Below are 22,137 nucleotides of genomic sequence, written 5' to 3'. Positions count from 1 at the left end.
CGTAAGTTTCGTGCTTACAATTCTTACATAACGACACAGCTAAAATAACTTGCAAATGAAAAAAAACAAAACCGTGGAGGCATTCCTACCAACCATATGAACCTACTGTGATTGACAGTGGTTCGTTGCTGTCAGAGTCACAAAGCAGGTGTGGTGAGGCTTAGATTCAGGGCTTTCCCTCACCTGCTCCTCTCTTCTGACTTCCGTAACACAAATGCTATGAATGTCTTTCACCTTGGTATCTCATGAAAAACAAGACGGACAATTCCTACGGTCGGCTGGTTCGTTCTTTGCTACTTCACATAAATATAACTTCATACTTACTGAAAACAATACTCAAATTCCAAAATAAATAAAATGTCACTGAGTGGTTTATTTCCACAGATGTGGCGAGAAGGGCCGTGTGATGTAGTTGAAGGATCGCTAGGTTAGCACTCAGAAAAGCTGGCTCCTACACCTGGCCTCTTCCTCGCGCTGGCAGCCCTTGACGCGCTGGACTTAAATGTCCTTGGTCTGTAAGGGTGTGAGGGTCGAATGGAATCATGGATGTCATGGTAAAGCATTCTACAGTGCAATCTTTTTTGGTTCTTGGGAAAAGTGCAGTCAAGGAGCTGCTTTGTGAGGGAAGAGGAGTTCAATTTTAGACTTGTTGAACCCGAGGTGACAGCATGACACGATGTGAATGTTCCCTTCTAATTTAATCACATTGTAATTTGCAGTCAGAAGACCTTCCCAGTGGTTTGGCTTCAGTCTTCAGATTCTTGGCCTAATATCCCTTTGGCTTATTTCTCAGCAGACAGCTTTAACCACAGCAGGGTCCTTAATGACTGCTTCCCAAGCTAATCAAACACAAAGTCTTAATACGTTCTTCTACATCTCTGGATGGGCCACGAGGCCTTGGCTTTGACTGGTGCCTTCTTTGTCCAAGACAAGCAAAAGACATAAAAGCTCATACGGGACATCCGATGCTACAAACAGAACCCTCCCCCCCCCCCCCGCCTTCTGAAACGGAATTCCATGTTTAGTCCTTCATTTCCCACTGTGTTTGAACAGTTTGAGCAGTTACTGTCTTCCTCCCACTCACCAGTTTGCTCGGTTGTCAGCGTTTGGCTCTGAGGCAAACTTGACTTGTCATGGAGGCCAAGTCACACTCAGCCTTTCTTCGCCTCGCTCGCATTTCTCATCGGCAGGGTGGCCTGGACAACCAGATCACCCCCCACCCAGTCTCCTGTAACTCTCGTCACTTGGTGGAGCTTGGCATTCCCTGTCAGCCCCTCTCCCTCAGTACACAGTTCCCAGAACTGGATGTTTAAGGATCTTTTAACACCACTAATGAACACACATATTCAAATTGCTTTCAGAGTTAAGAACAGCAGCAACAACAAAATAAATAGCCAAAACAGCTTCATGGCATTTCGAATCATAACACGCCCAGTTGCTGGCTCAGTAACCCACCAGTTGGCTTTGTAAGCGAAGCCGTGGCCCTACTAAAGGACCCAGTATGTGTGCCCACACTGACCCTCGTCTCAAAGAGCCAGGCGGCTTCTTGCTCTGAGGCCTGTCCCACAGCGGTCTGCCCTCCGCGTCACTGTCTCAGGTTTAGGTATTTTTTTCAAAGCTGCAAACACTTACTTGTTTATTTTTTTTCAGATTCTAAAAAGTAACATACCCTTATTTTCTTAAACCCGACAAAGCAAAATGTAAAAAAGAGAAAGTAAAAATTAGCTCCCTAGTCACACCACCCATGGCTAATAATTTGATGTGTCCTACCAGATATTTTCCTATGCTTCATGGGTATTTTTCTTTTTAACAAAGTGGGGTTATGTTGATATTTAGAAACAGCTTGAAAAAGTTACCTTATTTATGCCTATTTTAACATATTAGGAAAATATCATTTTCAGAGCAATGCCGAACTCTATGTATAGATGCACATCGTAATTACATGGATGCACTATGCTCTATTTAACCCACTTTCTACTGATGGACAGTTCACAGTTTTCCAACTTTGTGTTCTTGTAAACAATGTTGCAAAGGACATCATTGTAGCTATACTTACACCACTTGCTCATTTGCTTACCTAGGGAAAAATTCTCAGACGTGAGAATGTCTGAGTTTAGGAGCACGCTCACTTTAAGGGCTTTTGGTCCACATCGACAAACTGCCCTCCAGAAAGGTCTGTGCCACCAGCAACATACGCGAGCGCTCATTTCAATACACGCAGGTTTATGCAAAGGCAGGCGAGTACGGAGTATCCTCAATACACCCAAATGCTAGCAACAGCCTCTGCTTTATGCTCCAGTGAAAGGCAGCATGTTAACATTTCTAACTTCCCACACACCCGATTAGAACATATTTGAAATGCTGCTGACTAGCAAAAAGTCATACCTAACCGCCCACTGGATTGTGATAAAAGCATAACAGTCCGTCCGCTGCTTCTGAGAAACGGCAGCAGATGCGGCATGAAGCAGTCCGCCGCGCTCTCTCCACTACAAAGCCGGCGATGTTCCCAGATGATTCAGAGGCAGCGTGGGACCTGAACTTCCTCTGAATCATCTGGGAAAGATTAAACCACGTTTATTAGAGTTTTAATCAAATGCCTTTTATTTCATTTTTCAAAAACCAGGTGACCACAAATGCTCTGTGAACTACCAGAATCCATGACTTTCCCACCCTGCTGTGTGTTGGCGGGTCAACTAGGGAGTATTCTGCTCCAGTTTTGGGGGGCCGCCTTCGCTTATCTTATGGCAGAAACGCTTGGAGAAAGGTATGAGCGACCACACAGCAGGAGGCCAGGGCTGCCTCCTATAGACACCATTGCGTTTTCACACATTTGCTCTTACTGCAGAGCAAAACCGTTCATCAAGTGTTCGGGAGAAAGAAAGAGAAATGGTGTGTGTGTATGACTAAGTGTTAAACAATCTCCAAAGTCTATAATTACCACATGATGCTGTTAGACCGTGTCGGTGGTACGAACAAAGTGGAGAGAGACCTGGCTGTTCTTCCACTCCCAGAACCACAGCTGGAGGGCTCCGGTGTTAAATTATAAGAAAAAACAGATCCAGGCGATGGGAAAACTCTCCTGGAATGCTGTGGCTTTCACACCAACGGCGTTTTCAGTCTCTTGCCACCGGCGTGGCCCAGCCTCAGGATATTCAAAAGTCACAAGATAGTCACATTAGGTGCTGTGCCTTTTCAATGGAGAGTTCAAATCAAGAAAAGTACTGCAGCTATGGCACGTAAGGACATCACCAAGGAATCGGCGTCTCTGTGTTTCCCTGGGCCGGGGTCTGCATGAACGCCAGACGAGAGGGGGAGGACGCGACAGGAGCTTCCACAGGAAGACAAGGGAGCGGCGTGAGTGGTCGCCTTGCCTCACGCCCTCCTCGCCCCGCCCCGTCCTAAAGATTTCTGAAGACCCGTGCAACGTGGCAAAATCTCATCCACAATCCGGGTGGTTTTATTTTGCTTTTACCCCTTGTGGCTCATGGTTTGAAGAACATCGCTCTTGCTTCCTCTCATTTTGTCTTCTTTTTTTCCATTTTGTTATTTTCTGTTTTGAGACGATAGTACACAATCCTTGATGTCTTCAAGTAAAAATGCCAGCAATAGTACTTAATTAACAAAACAAGATCTCTTATCAGGAAACAGCATTAAAAATAGAATAAGAAAAGGTAATAAGCATTTTAATGAGGGGGCCTGATTTTATTACATGTTTAAGAGCATTAAAAATCGAGAGTAAATGAAAAAAAAAACCATGGTTAAGTCTATACTGAGTATATATTTACTTATTGCATATTGACGATCACAGTATTATTCTGAGGAACTCACTGAATAAGCAAGTAGTTAATCAAGTTTGGACTGGCAGTCTTGCGATTCTACTTTTTTTCCATACATGGTATATATGATATAATTATTTTACAATGAAAAAAAATTCAGGAACATGTCTGACAGCTTTCCAAAATCGGTTTATGAAGACGTAACTCCTTTCCATCGTGCTCTGCGTAGGGCCACCCCCCCCAACAGTGAACGTCACCGTTCTGCTGCTGGTCAGCATTTGGGCTTCCCCAACTGTTCTCTACAGTGCACGGCACTGTGATGCCTGCTTGCGCACACACGTGTTTCTCCAGGGTCGCGGCTGCGAAGTGGGACAGTCTGTGTTCACTTCAAGGCAGAAGACTCCATCTGGCTGCCCACGGCCGCAGCTGTGTCGGGTCACACTCCCATGCTCTGTCACTTCAAGTAACCAAGTCAGATCACCTACAGTGACACCGTCCTTGGCTAACGGATAGAGTCAGAGAAAAAAAAATCCATCCTTTATATCTTGTATAGCAGTGGTTGGTAGCATTTTAAAAATGAGGATTGTTTTAAAATGTCAAGAAAAAATGAAGAAACCACAGTTGCTTATATTTTGTTACTGATTAGTGAGCTGCTTTATAAAGTGCCTATAAAAAGTACATAAAAAGGAATCTATCTTATAAACCACTGCATTTATATTTATACATATTTGAAGAACAGTCTCTCACACCCGAAAGAGCTGTTTATCAGACTACAGGTGCGGATATGAATTTAGGAATCTCTTTCCGTTACTTCGCCGCCAGAGACCCACCGGTGCGTAGAAAGACTTCCACAGCCACGGAACAGACTTTGAATTGTTACTTCCAGAACGTTTGGGGTTCTTTTGACATTCCTCGTGTTTGGTAAGCACCCACATGTATGGCCACATATGCAGACTCACAGGCTACGGGAGGAAAACCTTGGAGAACAGAAAAGGCCCCAACCTTAAAATGAGGCCAACGGGTGACAGACCCACAGAGATGCCGTTCACATCCAAGTTTCCAAGTCTCTGGGTTTTCTTTCGTTGTTTCTACCTCACTCCTGTATATTTAAAAGGAGAATGCTGCGCCTAAGATTCCAACATTAGGTAAATGGCCCGCTGCACCCTACGCTCAGCGCTCACCTCTCCGCATCCCCCTGGACCTCCTCTTTCGTGGAAGGAGTCGTTTGCGAGAAGGCAGCATTTGCTAAGGAGCGATTACAGGTTGTCCGTGAGCCGCTCCGTCTCACACAGGATCCTGGCCCAGCTTTCTGCAGCTGCGCCCTCCCCAGGAGGGCCAGGTCTGGGAGGAAGACTGCCTGGGCTTCAAGCCACTCAGGACAACCTCTTAGTCAACTGCTTTTCTTCAATTCCCATCACTCGTGGTTCTACTGGTGTCTTCGTCTTGACCTGGGTCTTCATATGGGATCCAACTTAAAGACCTAGCACACCTCATGTGGGTTGAAAGTGTGCTTGTCAACGATTAGGAGGCCAAATGGCTGGTACATACTTTCACTATGCCTCTTCGTGGACCCCAACGCCCCCCCCCCCCCCCCGGGATGTGCTTTCCTGATATGAAATGCAAGCAGACTCCCCCAAAGGATCCAGTCAGTTCTGGGAACTGCTCACACGCCCTCAGCAAAATCCCAGGCCACGCTGTGATCGGGAGGGAAAATGCTGAGCCACTGAAGTGGGTCATCTCCGCCCCGCAGATTGACTGTGTGTTTGAAAGTTAAAAGAGGTTTACAGAAACATTCCAGGCTCTTAAAGACGATTTTGTTTCTATGTGGTGTCTGCAAAATGTGGTGGTTTCATTTAACGCACAGGAAGGCCCAATTCTGAATATTTCCCCCTTGGATTCCTTCAAAGAAAGGCATTAAAAATTATAATAGAGAAAAAACTCCAGAAAATAAAAATATTTTCAAGTCAGAATATGTTTATGTTTGGGTCAGAAGCCAATCACCAAGTGGTCTGTTTGTAATTAGTATAAAATAGAATAAAAGAAAGCCCTCTTGATTTTAGATATAGTTAATGGGGGAAGAAAGGTGAAAATATGCTGAATTTCACTGCAGGATACATTGCTGTACCAGTCGTGTGCCTTTTACCAGGTGAAGGCACATGAGGTGGTATATTATGATGAAGAAATTTCCCCAGGAAGAGAGGTATGCTTTACGCCATCCATTTCCCCTCCTCCCAGCCCACCTCCCATACACACGCACACCTGAGAATTACTAACATTGCACACCCACCCTAAGTTTTGGTTCTCAATAGTAAGAGGTTGTGTGCTTGTACACGTTGGTGTTCTTTTCTACGTTGTCATCACAAAAGATCGCCACCAGCCTACCACATGCCTCATACAATGGTGTCACCCTGTCATCACACGCGTTTCTAAAACCACAGACCACGGTGGGTCTGTGGTTAGAGCAGAGCAGAACTGAAAGAACCAGTGGAAGAAAATCCTCTCCACCCTGCCTCGGAATGCTACCCCGGCAGGCTGGTTCCACGTGTCTTTACGGCTGCAGCGTCAGGTGAGGGGAGACCTGGGAGCTCTGGGGGTTCTGATTCCGACTCGGGCTTGTGTGGCTAACTAAGGTTTGCTGGAACTCGGCTCTCAGAATAGCCCTGCTGCAGGGCACGCAGACCCTAAACCCGGTGACTCATTTCTAAATCAAAGCAGGTAGTCACAGGAAACTTTTAAAAGATGGGTTCTAATTGTTTGGGGTCAGTATTTTAAATTACAAAGAATGTTTAGCATGAAATATACTGTGCCCAGAAATGAGTGTACAACATAATATGACCATTTTAAAGAGTAATAATGGAACCAACCTACAGAATACCTACTGCCCAGCTTAAATAGCAGCAGCACCTTGGAAATTCTCACGGGCCCCTTTTCAATCCCATCCCTGTTTCTTTTTAAGTGCCTCTAAATAAGCTCTAGCCCAAGTTTTGGGTTATTTTAGTTATTCTCTTGACTTTCTTTGTAGTTTTTACCCCCAAGGTATGCATCCCGAAATGATTCAACTTTCACATTTGCCTTCCTAGAAACCTGCATGATCATTCCACATGCAGTATGTTTCCAGAATGCTCCATGTTTGTACGGAGAGCTGCAGTTTAGAGTAACAGATGAGGCACGGCATTTCCAAACCGTTTCTGATATCCTAGTTTGGATCAGATAAATGTCCAACCTCTTGTGCAACGGGTCCCATTTTCTTGTTTAAAAGCCCATAGATGGGCTGGGATATTCAGAAAGGAATAGAATCTGAGTTTCTTTTCTTACCGAATTGCTATAATTCTCCCATTTATTTTTAAAAAGAACAATGCACCTGTCATCCTATTTGGAGGGATAATTCCATGACAGTTTCCTAAGATAGACTGGAATCTATTTATCCTGTCACCAACAGGACTGGATTTGTATCGCTTCTGCTACCCCACCCTATTGAAGCAATAAGCGTTGTCAGATATAAACAGTTCGCTTTTTAATGTGTAACTTTTAGAAAGAGGAGGGGTGGAAGGAGAAGGTGGATGTTGGAGAAGACATATTTTCCCCTTCACTTAGTTACTCAAGTTAAACTTTGGCTGAAATGAATAAAAAGAAGTATGAGAAATGTTTAAGTGGTCAGTAAGATAATTAAAACAATCAAACTCTCTTCTCTTTCAATGCTTATCTAAGATTCAACCAGTAAAAAAACAAACAAACAACAAACCTCAATTACTACCCAAGTTTTCATACGTATTACCTTTTCTTCACCTCCAACCTAGGATTGTTTTTTTTTCCACTCTAGTAAGAATCGTAAATAAATATTATCATTAATGAACTTAGACTTTATAAAATGCTGTGAATCAAAAGTAAAATCTGAATTGGGGCCATTTTCTGACTTCTATCTATTAAAGGACAAGCTCGCTTAGACAGGATGTTGTAGGTGTGGATGACAAACCTGGGGCTTAGTTATTTTCTTTTTAAGTAAACAATGATAGAACACTTCAACCCAGGTGTCAATGGCTGGGCAACACTGTTTGCGCATGCTCAATCTCTCTCTCTCTCTCTCTCTCTCTCTCTCACTCACTCACTCTTTCTTGTGCATATAGGTCTCTCGACCTGGGTGTAGAACAAGCCTAGCAACTGCCCCAGAGGAACCTCGCAGGAAACCCCCACATTCCCACCGGCCCCTTTGGATGCCTCTGACCACAGATAAACAGGCAGATTCTTGTCATAGCCCAGGACCGAGTCTCCTAGAAACAGAAATTTCCATTCCTCTCTTCCAAAGGAAAAGCAGGAACTCATTTTAGATGAGCCTTACACTTAGTGTGATCCAGAGATTCAAGTCTTACCCCCAAATTTGACATCCTTGTGCAATGCAGTGCAAAGGTTCATACTTTCACGTGGTGGAGCTTCGAACTGTGGTCCCGCTATCGTATTGGTACGCATTCAGCAAAAGAAATAGAGTGATTGGAAAAATGCAGGCGAGATGCGCCTAAGTGGAGATGACGAACCTGTGACTCATGAACCTGTGACTAACTAAAGGGGATCCCGGGGAAGGGAAAGTGGCATTGCAGACAAGACAATAGAAATGCACACCACACGTGGAGGCCGCTAACGAAAGTCACCTGCCTGTCAGCCGGGAGGATTCTCCGCAGCCTCTGCAGACAAGCAGCGCGTAATGCAAGGAAATTTATATATCATGGATTTTCACAACAGCCCTTTTATGATCCTTCCCTCCCCTCGAAGTGCCCTCTGGAGCTTTCCTGCTTCCACTCTCCTTTTTCTTAATTGGAAAAATATTTACTATTCACTTCCTCTTTCCCAGTATTCTCAGCTCCATGTTTCCCTATTATGGTGGCAGAGCCTCCCATATCCCCTTACTCTTCTGCTTTTCTTCTCTTCTTTAGAAAGAGAAAGTTTAAATATACTGGCAGGTCTGACACGGGAGCTTTGTTTCCAGCACCTCTGGTAAAAGAAGTGACTGTATTTCTAAAAGAGAGCACATTTTGGGGTGATTACTACTACCTCCCCAATCGAGAGGTATTGCAAACGTCCCTAACACCCTGCGTAGCTCCCCGCCAGTGCTAGAACGCAGGCTCTCGTGCACAGGCTCTCGTTCACAGGCAGTAGCAAGCAGAAAGACAAACTGTGAGTGGAGAGAGGAAATGCAAAATGAAGGGCCATATCCTGGACGTTTGGCTCTTTGGAAACAACACTTATTCTTGCAGGGGACCTGGGGCCAACCACTGAGGCGAGTGCCCTGCTGTTCAGAAAGGAAGTCCAGGAGTCTGCTTTGCACTCGGCAGATCATCTTCCTAAGTCAACGGAAACCTTACCTGAGCCCGGGCCTGCTCTGTGGGAGGGGAAAAGGCTGACACCCACTCGCGGTGATTGGGCAACAAGCCTGTCTGACCAAACCACACCAAACCAAACCAAATAAAAACCTTCCATGCTCAAGACCCCCTGTGAGTTAATAGAAGACCCCCATAAAAATGAGTATTTCAGCACACAGAGTCATATGAAATAACTGAACATTACATTTGTGTGTGTTAATTGAATTGGAGTCATCAACAGCTTAAGAATCAGCCAGCCATTCTTGGACAGCCCATGAACTCCTGAGGGTACCTGTCTGCGCCAGCAGATTTCTCTCCCAACAGTAGATTATTAACCAACAAGGCGTATGCCGTCTCTGACCAGATATCAGGGCGATCACTAGTTCCTTAAAATTGTTCCCCTGCACAGGAGGCACTGTTTCAGGAGGGGAGATAACCCACTTTATGCAGAAAGTGTCATATCTTCTCATTACAAATCACGAAGTCACAGCATCGGTATTGGCTCAAGGATTTCTAATCTTGCGTACCTGCCTCTCCCCAACAAAACCACTAACCCATGTGGGACCTGGACTTGGAGGGGAGGACAGTTCAATTCAGGTGGGACATCAGGGTGGTGAGCTCTGGGCAGCAAAGGGGGCTGCAGGAGGGGCTGAGATCCTGAGGGTGAGGTAGTGGGCGATGAAGGTGGGGTCTTAACTTGTGACAGTGGGATGCTGGTTGGTAATGCCACTCCACCATGCCAAGTGACACCCAGGTGGCCAGAATTAGCACACCCATTCCACAGTTATTTATGGGGTATTTCCTCTATTCAAGCCACTCATGGTGAACACCAAGGTGAATGAAAACTCCTGCAAGGCATTTGTAATCCAATAGGGAAGTTAAGACATGTGGTGAATACCATAGGAGACTTATTGATAAAGTGACTGAAAGTTTAGAGGAAGTGCTGGCTGGTGTGGCTCAGTGGATTGAGTGTCAGCCTGTGAATCAAAGAGTCACGGGTTCGATTCCCAGTCAGGGTATATGCCTAGGTTGTGGGCCAGGCCCCCAGTAGGGGGTGCATGAGAGGCAACCACACATTGATGTTTTTCTCCCTTTCTTCTTCCCTTCTCTTCTCTCTAAAAATAAATAAAATCTTTAAAGAAATAAATAAAGTTTAGAGGAGGAAGAAGAAAATTCCAGCTAAAGGATCGGAGAAGGTTTCATGGAGAAAGTAATATTTGAGCTGGATGTTTTAGGATTGGGGGCCAGGAGTGGGGGCACCGGGGACAGAGGAGGACCCTACCACATACAGAGAGCTCAAACAGCAAGGCTGCAGAGCCAGGAAATAGGGCCATGGAAAAGCAAACAGTTCAGTCTGGCCAGGGCCTGGAGAGCGTGAAGGGCATTAGTAAGCTCCAGTTGTGCTTGGCACATGCAGACGGCCGGCTTCTAATAAATGGGAGAGTAAACCAACCGTTTCACACAGCCTAAGGAGAGAGGCTCCTTCCGCGGCGGCGGCGGCGGCCCCGCGGAAGCACACGGGGAGGATTTTCTAGTTTCAGTCTCTACTCCAGGTGTTTCACTTCACTCTGCAGCTCTCCCCATGAAGTCATGGGCCAGCTACCCGGTATCCAGGGCTCCATAAATCTTAGCTGCAGGGGGAGACTTCGGTCCAGCAAAGTCTCCAGTCATTTAGAGCAGAGGCACTCAAGGGGCTCCTTCAGGAGCAGCAAGCCACAACGTCCCGTTTTTCCCCGAGAATGGCACGCAGACCCTTTGCTGGAGTTGCCATCTTCTCCGATTTCTCGTACCCACTGTGCCCGCAAAGAGTCGCATGAGGTTTTTACGTTTCCTGCCTGTAAATCAGACCCCAGGTGAAATCCACCATGATGGTGCTATATTAGGACTAATAGAAGAATGAAACTGGAAGGAATTTTCAAGGTTATTTGCAATCTGAGCAGCGCACGTCGTCCATGGCAACCCGGGGTCTAAGAGGTGAAGTGAGTGACTCAGTCCGGACTAGGCCCAGGTCTTCAGTTCCCATTCCTGTATGCTTTCTAACCTACGGCGCTGTGTGCGCTTTCTCAGGGTGTCGTGCAGATTAACAAAGAGCTTCGGTCACCAAAGCTGGGGATATGGCTCAAGGGCCAAATCCAGCCCACATCCTGTTTTTGTCAATAAAGTTTTACTGGAACAGGGCCATGCCCAGATCATCTATGGCTGCTTTCACACGCCAGTGCCAGGCTCCAGTAAGTACAACAGCAGGTGTATGTCCCACAAGTTTGAAAATATATACATCTCACCCTTTGCAAAAAGAGTGTGCAGGTCCCTGATCCAAGCCAATAGTCTCAGAATTGTTTTTATAATGTACTGCTGTCAGTTAAAAAAAATAAGCATGTTCTTTTTCTCCTCTCCATTTTTACTAAGAGTGATCTTCTGCAGCCACCAGGCCAGCTCAAAGGCCACACTGTTCTGTGATGTTTTATCAGACACGATGAAGGCCAACTGGGAGGGAAGGACTCTTCGCCTACGTGAAGTCTGCCATGGTTCTAGGTATCGGGCATATATCACCGTGACACTGTTATTTGTATATCATCTGGTTTCCCATATTATGTCATGTTTGTTGAAAGCAAGATACTTGATACGTTTTTTAGCTCTCCTTCTCAATGTATCTTGGGTAAAATAGGTATTTAATAAGTATCTTTAATCATGGAATTCAAGAAAGGCATGTGGCACGAGACACTGAACAATGGCAAATAGGGAGAGGAATTAACGACGGTGAAGGCTAATTCCATTCCCCGGACACGGGGTGCACTGCCCAAGTCCTCAGGGGTTTATCTGAATCAGACATGGGAAGGACGAAGAGACCAACACAATCCCACGGAAAAGTTTTAGCGTCAAATACTGGACAGCAATGCTTTCCAAAAGGACAGAAGTGAAATGTGGCTCAGCTTCATGAATACAGAAAAGCCACCAATTTCATCCTGGGCTCCTGACTATTTACTGAAAAGACGATGACCAAGTAATTAGTGCTTCATCAGTGGGAGAAGGCCCCCTCCAGAGCACGTCTCAAAGCTGTGTGTGTGGGGACGCGCCCACCCCCACGTGCCCTCAGAAGCTGTGTGGGCTGTCAGGAAGGCAGGCGCTCCACACTGGCTTGTGGATGGATATGCGCCAGGGAGGCCTGGCTCCGCCTGCTGCTCGGTCACATGGGCCAGTGAGCTTGCTCTCGGATCAATCGTGAGTTTCAGAAGCCAAAGCTGGCTCATTCACCAAGGGAAGACGTGCTCTCTCAGGCTGAAACCTCAACACTATGACGGGATGGACAAGAGCCATATTAAACCCTCCTAAGAGTGACAGTGGCAGCTTCAAGGCTAGACTTGAAGACTGAAGAGTGCTAGCAAGAACATGTAGGAGGTGGATCCTAACATTTCACATTTCTCCCGATTCCTTCCTGCTGGAAGTTGCAAGCAGCTGTCAATCAAAGGCTTGCCCGCGTCTGCCTGTGTAGGTACTTGGAGAATTGTCCTCATTGGTCCAAAATGCATCTATTATAAATTTGTTTCCCATTCTTATGCTACTTTGTCTGTAGACAGCATGATGTTGCAACTGAATACAGAAAGTTCCCTTGAGTTCAGAGCTGGAGAAAATGTTTTCCTTATTTAAAAGAACCAAATGGTTGTAGACAGGGAAGATATCTGACTTTTGAAACTAGTGAGTAAAGCATGGGCTAACGTCAAATGGAGTCAGCTGGCATTTTGCAGTCTGACTGTGGGCCCTCACCTGCTTCAAAGCTAGAACGTGAGGGAGTGTGCGCATGTACACCTGCTGTCCTCCTGGCTCTGCCACTGTCACGTGACTGGCCTGGGCTGGGCCAGAGCAGAAGTTCACTGTCTTCCTGTTACTCTAGTACCTGCCTTCCCCCCCCCCCCCCGTAACTCCTCCTGCATACCTTCCCTTGCAAATGTCATATATCCTTCTTTATTTGCTGTCTTCTGACAATTAGGGCATATTGGTCTTGGCCTTTTGCAATGAATGTGGAAAGCAAAAATAATTCAGGACAAGTAGGTAAACTACACAAGTTTGACTTAACCAGTCTTTTAGAAATATTGTCATGTATTCTAGTCAAAATGGATTCTGTAATAGACTAAATCATTAACGGAGCCAAAAGTAGCTAATTCCATGTCTATCTTATCATTCTTATGTTTAATTTCAGAGTTGGGCTTACAAGTTAGTCTAATTTAGTAGCTAACCTCAATATACTTCAGAATGTATGTACAGTGATTTTATTTTATATCTAGATATCTTAACCATTTGCTCAGTTGATCAAAACACCCAAAAGAACAGTTCGATTTGCTTATGAAATGTCTCAGAAAGCTGCACTGACGACTTTTGGTTCAGACATTGGTACCCATTACCTCCTGATGACATTGTATCATGGGGCGTGCTCTCTAGAGCTATGTTTTGAAATGATGTGTCCAGTCGCTCCTCACCGACCACACCTTCCTTCTTGAAATTCTCTGCCTGCCATTTACTTTGTCATTTCCTCTGTGTCTTCCTCCTCTGCTCTCTTCTCTTCTAACGCAACACGCTCGTTCTGGGTGATCCCATCTATGCTTATACCTGCTAGTCCTAGTTTCAAGGCGCTGATTTTCTCATTTATGTTCCTAGCTACGCCTGCTCTCTTGAATTTCTGAATGGCTTTTCTTCCTTGGTAATGAAATTTCCAGGGAGGAAGTTGAGAGTAATGACTTACTCTGGACATCTAATTAGTCCGTGACTCATCCAAAAATTTAAAAATGCTCTCTGTGCTGGTTCTGCACTCTCAGATCCTTATACTTTTCAAAATGGATGGTTTAAAAAAATTTTTTTTAATTCCTCAATCACGAGGCTTCCATTCGAGATGGTGGAGTAGGAGCACGCTGCACTCACTTCCGCCCATGACCACAAGAAAATCACAGCTGAATTATAGAAGACTCAACCCTAAGAACCATCTGAGAACTGGCTGAACAGAAGCCCTAGAACTATGGACGAACAGAAGAAGCCACATCGAGACATGAAACAGGCTGGCCCCCACCCACGTGTGATGTGCAACCCAGACGTGTGCCTTGTGGCACATAAGGATTTTCTTAAAATCACATTCTTAGAGAGTTGGCACACAAATTGTTGCTCACAGGCACTCACCTTGGCCTCGGGTCAAGGGACAGAGGCTTGAGGGGGGCCAGAGACATACAGGGAGAAGCTGAGTTGTGTGGCTTTGAGGTGAGAACTGGAGGGACCGCCGCCATTATCCCTGTGTTGAGACTCCCACCCATGCTGCTGACGGATGCCAGCTTTCCAGAGCTGAGCCCTCCCTCCACACAGCAACACTGAATCTGCAACAACCTGGTGATCTTCATTAGCTCCACCTTGTTGACCCCAAAAATCCCTGCCCTATGAAACCTGAATACGGCCCTAGGCTCCTCCAGCAACACCCAGACTGGGCCCACAAGGCAGTCTCTCTTAAAAACCCTTGAGGAATTCTATCCAGCTCTGGTGATGCCAGAGATAAACAGGACAAAACTGAGTTGTGTGGCTTCAGGGTGGGGGCTGGAGGGGTGGTCGTCATTGTCCCTGTGTTGAGCTCTCCTCCCTCAAGGCCAAGATTCTGTGCTAGGCTGTTAGGCTGTTGAACTCTGCTGGCTCCACCCTGATGACTACAGGAGACCCTGCCCTAAGCAACTCACCATGGCCTAAGGCTCTTTGGGGAGCAACCAGGCTGGGTATGCATTGCAATTTTTCTTAAAATTCTCAAGGAATTTTTGTCAAGCTCAGGGGGTCACAGAGACATACAGGGAGAAAGTAAGTTGTGTGGCTTCAAGGGAGGGCTGGAGGGACACCCACCATGGTCCTTATATTGAACCCTCCACCCACATGACCAAATCTGGATCTGCATAAGCCTGGTGAATTCCACTAGCTCCACTCTGGCCACAACCTGAGACCCAACTGCATAAGCCTGCAGGCCCCAAGTGGGTGGCAACTGGCCTTGGTATGGCCTGAGACTTTTGGTGAGTGGCTTCTGCTCACACTGGCACTAAATCTGAATCTGTATTAGCCTGGTGAATACTACTAGCCCCACCCTGGTGACTCTCTGAAACCCTCCCTTACCCAACTCACATATCATCTCAGGCTCTTTCAGTGGCTGAAACTTTTATGCAACTGGCAGGGATGAGCAGGTCTTGTGGTGCCTTGGGCCTTTTGCTGACCTATCCCAGGCCTGTACTGTTGGCAGCTGGCCCTGTTCACAGCATGGTCCTTCCCACGTGTATCCAGGTCCTGCACAAGCAACTACCAACAATGATTACACTGTAGCTCCTAACAGCCAAGTGCTGGTCACAGGCAGTGTCTGACATTGATCTGCATGAGACTCCTTCTCAAGAGGCATCAGAGTCCATCCACTTGCTGGCAGGTTTCAGGTACACTGTTGTACCACCTGATTAGTTCCATAAGTGGCACTCCCAAAGGGAGGTCTTGGCAAACACCAGAACTTAACGGGACAAATCCTGCTGCTGCATGGGGTCAGGCTCCACAGTATATTGTATGTTGTTGTTGTGGCTAATCCTCACAGCCAGCCAGTCTGAGGGTCAGTCCCATCCACTGATATATCAACAGCAATCAAGGCTCAACTACAACAGGAGCACACACACAACCCACCTTTGGGCCACCCGACTAAGGTGATCAGGGAGACTGTGCCACTGTGTTCCACAGGACATGTATTACATGAGGTCACACTGTCAAAATTGGGAGACATGGCAGATCCACATCTAGTTTGTTCCCAGTACATATACACAGAGAAGCAGCCAAAATGAGGAGACAAAGAAACATGCCCCAAATGAAAGAACAGGAAAATTTCCAGAAGAGAAACTAAATGAAATGGAGGCAAGAAATCTACCAGAAACAGAGTTAAAACCACAGGTGATAAGGATGCTCTGGGAAGTCTAGGGGAAGAATAGGGGAACATACTGAGAACTTCAACAAAGAGATAATAAGCACAAAAAGGAACAGAGAAACCATAAACAAAGAACCAGTCAGAAATGAATAATACAATAACAAAATGAAGAATACACTAGAAGAAATCAACATCAGGTTAAATGAAGCAGAGGACTGAATCAGCAATTTGAAAGACAAGGTAGCAGAAAACACCCAATCAGAACAGAAAAAAAAAAGAATTTAAAATAGAGAATAGTTTAAGAGACCTCTGGGACAACATCAAGCATAACAACATCTGCATCATACAGGTGCCAGAAGGAGAAGAGACGGCAAGGAATTTAGAACCTACATGAAGAAATAACGACTGAAAACTTCCCTAACCTGGTGAAGAAAAAAGGCATACATGTCCAGGTAGCACAAAAGGCCCCAAACAAGATGAACCCAAAGCATCCCACACCAAGACACATCATAATTAAAATGACAAAATTAAAAGACAGAAAGAGAATCTTAAAAGCAGCAAGAGAAAGAGGGTTCATTACCTACAGGGGAGCTCCCATGAGACGGTCAGCTGATTTTTAAACAGAAACATGCCAGGCCAGAAGGGAGTGGACAAAATATTTAAAATGATGAAAAAAAAGCAAGGACCTACAATCAAGATTACTCTCAAAGCTATCCTTTAGAATCAAAGGACAGATAAAGAGCCTCCCAGACAAGAAATAGCTAAAGGATTTCATCACTACCAAACCAGTATTACAAGAACTGTTAGAGTCTTCTTGAAGAAAAATAAGAATCAAATATATCAATAATAAAGTGGCAATAAACACATACTTATCAACAATTACTTTTTCTTTATTTTGAGAACATGTTTATTAAAGCCAGGGACACTGAGACGAGGAAGGGCTTGGGAGAGAAGAGGCAACAGAAGGGCCCAGGCGGGGCTGCTTGGGTCCCTAGAAATGTTCTAGGAAAGAAATGTACCAAGGTGAGGCTCTTCTTGGCTCACTGAGAAATCAGAGCAAAAAGGTCTTAGAGACAGGTTCAGGGGTTTCCATAAGTGGCACTGAGATGAACAGTGGGTGTAACCATTGTTCCCCTGGTTGCAAGTACTATAAGGGCCCACAGAGTTTTTTAAAAAGTACATGCCCAAGAGAAGGGCATGGGCATGGCCCAAAGAGGGCAACCACAATCACTTTAAGTGCAAATGGATTAAATGCTCCAATCAAAAGACATAGGGTGGCTGAATGGATAAGAAAACATGACCCATACATGCGTTGTGTACAAGAGACCCACTTCAGATCCAGTGGGTGGAAAGTTATATTTCATGCAAATGGAAATGAAAAATTACAGCTGGGGGAGCAATACTTTTATCAGACAAAGCTTTTAAAAAAGGCTATAATAAGAGACAAAGGAGGACATTACATGATGATAAAGGGATCGATCCAATTAGAGGATGTAGCCCTTGTAAACATATACACACACAACATAGGAGCATCTAAATATACAAAGCAAATGTAAATGGACATGAAGGGTGAGAGCAACAGTAATACAGTCATGGTAGGGGACTTCAATACTCCACTGGCGTCTATGGATAGATCTTCCAGACAGAAAATCAAGGAGACAGCAGCCTTAAATAACACATTAGACCAGATGGACTTAATTGATATTTTAAGATAATTTCACCCTAGCAAAAATATGAAAAACACAAAAACTTGTGGAGGCTGAATAACATGCTATTAAACAATGACTGGGTTAACAATGAGATCATTGTTACCCTATGTCCCAAGGTAAAAGATACCTTGGGACAAATGAGAAAGAAAATGCAATGACTCCAAATTTATGGAAAACAGTGAAAGCAGTTTTAAGAGGGAATTTCATAGTAAGACAGGCTTACCTCAAGAAAAGAAAAATCTCAAAAAAGCAATCTAAACTTACACCTAAAAAAACAAACTTAAGAAAGATCAAAGTGAGCCAAAAGTGAGTAGAGGAAAGGAAATAATAAAAACCAGAGCAGAAATAAACAAAATCATGTCTAAAAAATGCAAAAGATCAATGAAATTAAAAGCCAGTTCTTTGAAAAGGTAAACAAGATTGATAAATATTTAACCAGCTTCATCCAGAAAAAAAGAGAGAGGGTGCAAATAGATAAAATTAGAGTAAAAGAGGAAAAATGACCATTGACACCACAAATGTACAAAGGATTATAAGAAAACACTGCCAACAATTATATGCTAACAAATTGGACAATCTAGAAAAAATGGATAAATTCCTAGAAAATAAACACCTTTCAAGACCATATCAAGAAGAAACAGAAAATCTGAACAGACCAATTACTAGCAATGAAATTGAATCAGTAATCAAAGAATACTCCACAAACAAAAGTCTTGGGACAGATGGCGTCACGGGCGAATTTTACCAAACGCTCAAAGAAGAATTAACACCTATCCTTCTCAAATTATTCCAAAGTTTCAAGAGGAAAGAAGACCCCTCCCCAAGCTCCTTTTACCAGTTTAGCATTACCCTGATTCAAAAAACTAGAGACTATATATATAAAACCATATATATGCTAATACACAAGGTCTGTCCAGAATGCATCCAGCCATGTAATATGAAAATAGAGAAATTTATTGAAAATACAAGATACAAGAAACATTGCATGTAGGAGAAAATGACACCCCAGTCCCCTTCAAAGTAGGCACCTTGAGACCTCACACACAGTTTTCCAAATCACCATCAGCTACCCTGTTGTATTTTCCTAAATCTCATCCATGGTCTGAAATCTCTTTCCTCTCAGAGGTGATTTTAGTTTTGGGAAAAACCAGAAGTTGCAGGGCACCAAATATGGGCTTTAGGGGGGCTGAGTCATCTGGGTGATATGATGTTTCACCAAAAACTCTGCATGAGACGTGATGCATGAGCAGGTGCATTGTCATAAGGAAGCTGCCAGTCACCAGTTGCCCACAGCTGTGGCCTTCTGCATCATCCAAATAGTTTTCACAAAGGTTCAAGCTTAATGCAAAATTTCATGCAGATTCATTTCTCTACTCACTCAGTCATTTTGAATGCAATGAATTGGAAATGCATTTCAAAACTTGAAAAATGAATGCATTTTGAATACACAGCACCCATGCTCACTAAACAGTGTCTACCGGCCCCACTGACTAGTACAGTGAAGTCATCATTGTTCACACATGTGCATTCCAGTCCACTCTCCTTGGCTGCCAGGTTACATTGATGTTGCACAAACCATTCCCATTATATTAACAATGGTTGGACTTTTTTTCCCAACAGACCTCATATGTAAAGATCCTCAACAAAATATTACCAAAGTGAAGTCAGTAATACATTTTGAAAGACCATACACCAAGGATCAATGGAATTTGTTCCTAGTATGTAGGTTTGGGTCAATATCTGTAAGTCAATTAAAATGATATACCACATAAACAATATGAAGAATAAAAATCATATGATTATATCAATAAATGCCAAAAATGCATCAGACAAGAAAAAATAAAAAGCATACAAATAGGAAGTAAAACTGTCATTACTTGCTGAGGCCATGATACAATGGAGAGACAACCCTAAACAGTCCATGAAAAAACTGTTAGAACTGATAGATAATCTTAGTAGAGTAGCAGGATACAAAATTAATATTCATAAATTGGTTGCATTTTTTATACCAATAATGAACTATTTAAAAAATCCCATTTATAATTGTATCAAAATACCTAGGAATAAATTTAGCTGAGCAGGTAAAAGACCTGTACTCAGAAAATTATAAGACACTGAAGAAAGAAACAGAAGAACATACAAATAAATGGAAGCATGTAACATGTTCATGGATAGGAACAATTAACATCATTAAAATGTCCAAACCACACAAAGCAATCTATAGTGTCAATACAATTCTCATCAAGATACCCATGGCATTTTTCACAGAACTAGAACAATAATCTCGAAATTTCTATGGAACCACAAAAGACCTAAAATAGCCACAGCAATCTGGAGAAAGAAGAGCAAAGTGTAAGTGTCATGCCATTTGATATATGACAAGGGTATAGTAATTAAAACAGCATCACAGTGGCATAAAAACAGTTTCATATAGATCAATGGAACAGAATAGATAGCTTAGAAATAAATTCAAATCTGTGTGGTCAATTAATATATGAAAAAGGAAGAAGAACATACAATAGGGTAAAGAAAGTCTATTCAATAAATGCTGTTGAGAAAATTGGACAGATACATGCAAAAAAGTGAAAGCAGACCACCTTATTAAACCATTTACCAGAATTAAATCGAAATACGTTAAAAACTTAAATGTAAAACCCCAAACCATAAAACTCCTAGAAGAAAACATAGGCAGTAAATTCTCAGACATTTTTCTTAGCAATATGTTTTCTGAAAAGGAGACCATCAACAAAACGAAAAGCCAACCCACTGAACGGGACAGCATCTTCACCAACACTATATCTGATAAGAGGTTAAAAGCCAAAATTTATAAAGAACTCATACAACTCAACACCCCCCAAAAACAAATGATCCAATAAAAAAATGAGCCAAGGACCTGAATAGACATTTTTCCAAAGAGGACACACAGATGGCCAATAGACATGTGAAAAGATGCTCAATCTTATTATCCATCAGAGATCTGCAAATTAAAACCTCACACTTATCAGAGTGGCCCTCATCAATAAATCAACAAACAACAAGTGATGGCGAGGCTGCAGAGAAAAGGGAACTCTAAGTGCACTGTTGGTGGGGTTGAAAATTGCCGCAGCCACTGTGGAAAACAGTATGAAGTTTACTCAAAAAGTTAAAAATGGAGCTGCCTGTGACCCAGAGATTCCACTTTTGGGTATATATCTGAAGAAATCTAAAACACTAATTCGAAAGGCTATATAAATTCCTATTTTCATTGAAGCATTATTGACAATAACCATGATGTGGAAGCAACCCCATGGCCACCAGTAGGTGAGTGGATAAAGGAATGGTACATAAACACAACAGAATATCAATCGCCTATTAAAAAGAATGAAATATTATAGCTTGTGACTCCACAGGCAAAGCTAGAGGGTATTATACTAAATGAAATAAGTCAGACAAAGACAAATAGGACATGATTTCACCTATACGTGGAATCTAAAGAACAAAATAAACAACCAAAAGAGATGCACAGATACAGAGAACAAACTGAGAGCTGCCAGATGTAAGGCAATCAGGGGTGCTGGGTGAACAAGGTGAAGGGATTAAGAAGTACAAATTGGTAGTTACCAAATAACCACAGGGATGTAGAGTACAGCATAGGAATAGAGTCAAATAATATCATAATCACAACATATGATGCCAGGTGGGTACTGGAATTATCAGGACGATCACTTTGTAAATCACATTATTGTCTAAACACTATGCTGTACACCTGAAACTAGTATAAGATAGTATTGAATGTTAACTGTAATTAAAAAAATAGAACTAAATAAAAGAAAGAACAGCACAAAATAAATCAGCTGGTCACAGAAGGGACCACCTTTGAGATGGTGTGTAACTGTTTCACCTATTGAACAACATCTGATTAAGAAGACCGCAACGTGCCCTGGCTGGTGTGGTTCAGTGTGGTTCGGTGGATTGGGCACCAGCCTGCAAACTAAAGGGTCACTGGTTTGATTCCCAGTCAGGGCACATGCTTGGGTTTCGGGCCAGGTTCCTGGTGGTGGCGGGGGGCATGCAAGAGTCAACCACACATTGATGTTTCTCTCCCTCTCTTTCTCCCCACTCCTCCTCTCTCTAAAATAAATAAATAAATAAAATCTTTTTTTTTTTTTTTAAAGAAGACCGCAATGTAACGGAGGTAACCCATCCATTAAAAAGTTGTCCAGGGTAATGAGGTTTCTTTCTTGCTCTACATACATTCTAGACAAAGAAGAATACAGAAAGCGAGGATTTATGACTATGCCTTTCCCATAGTGTGGTTTCAATGCCCTGATTCTTATGACCAGTACTGGTTAGCTACTGCACACGACCACACGCCCATGCTGAAGCCCAGAATGCCACCGTGGCCCTCTTAAAGA

General features: G+C 43.6%; 1 protein-coding gene and 1 long non-coding RNA gene across 10 annotated transcripts in view; both read right to left on the bottom strand.

Moving 5' to 3' along the window:
• Positions 1-22,137, bottom strand: part of CALD1 (caldesmon 1) — a 192,555-nt gene that overhangs the window by 37,557 nt on the left and 132,861 nt on the right. The gene's annotated exons all lie outside the window — the stretch shown is intronic.
• On the bottom strand, positions 218-19,518 carry LOC118497190. Its single transcript, XR_004899726.1, has 3 exons — positions 19,191-19,518; positions 8,411-8,419; positions 218-227 (listed from the first exon to the last, which is right to left on the bottom strand). It is a non-coding gene; the product is annotated as an uncharacterized LOC118497190 (long non-coding RNA).

The sequence above is a fragment of the Phyllostomus discolor genome, chromosome 10 (genome assembly GCF_004126475.2).
Source record: "Phyllostomus discolor isolate MPI-MPIP mPhyDis1 chromosome 10, mPhyDis1.pri.v3, whole genome shotgun sequence".
NCBI lineage: Eukaryota > Metazoa > Chordata > Mammalia > Chiroptera > Phyllostomidae > Phyllostomus > Phyllostomus discolor.
This window is presented reverse-complemented; position numbering and strand designations above follow the sequence as displayed.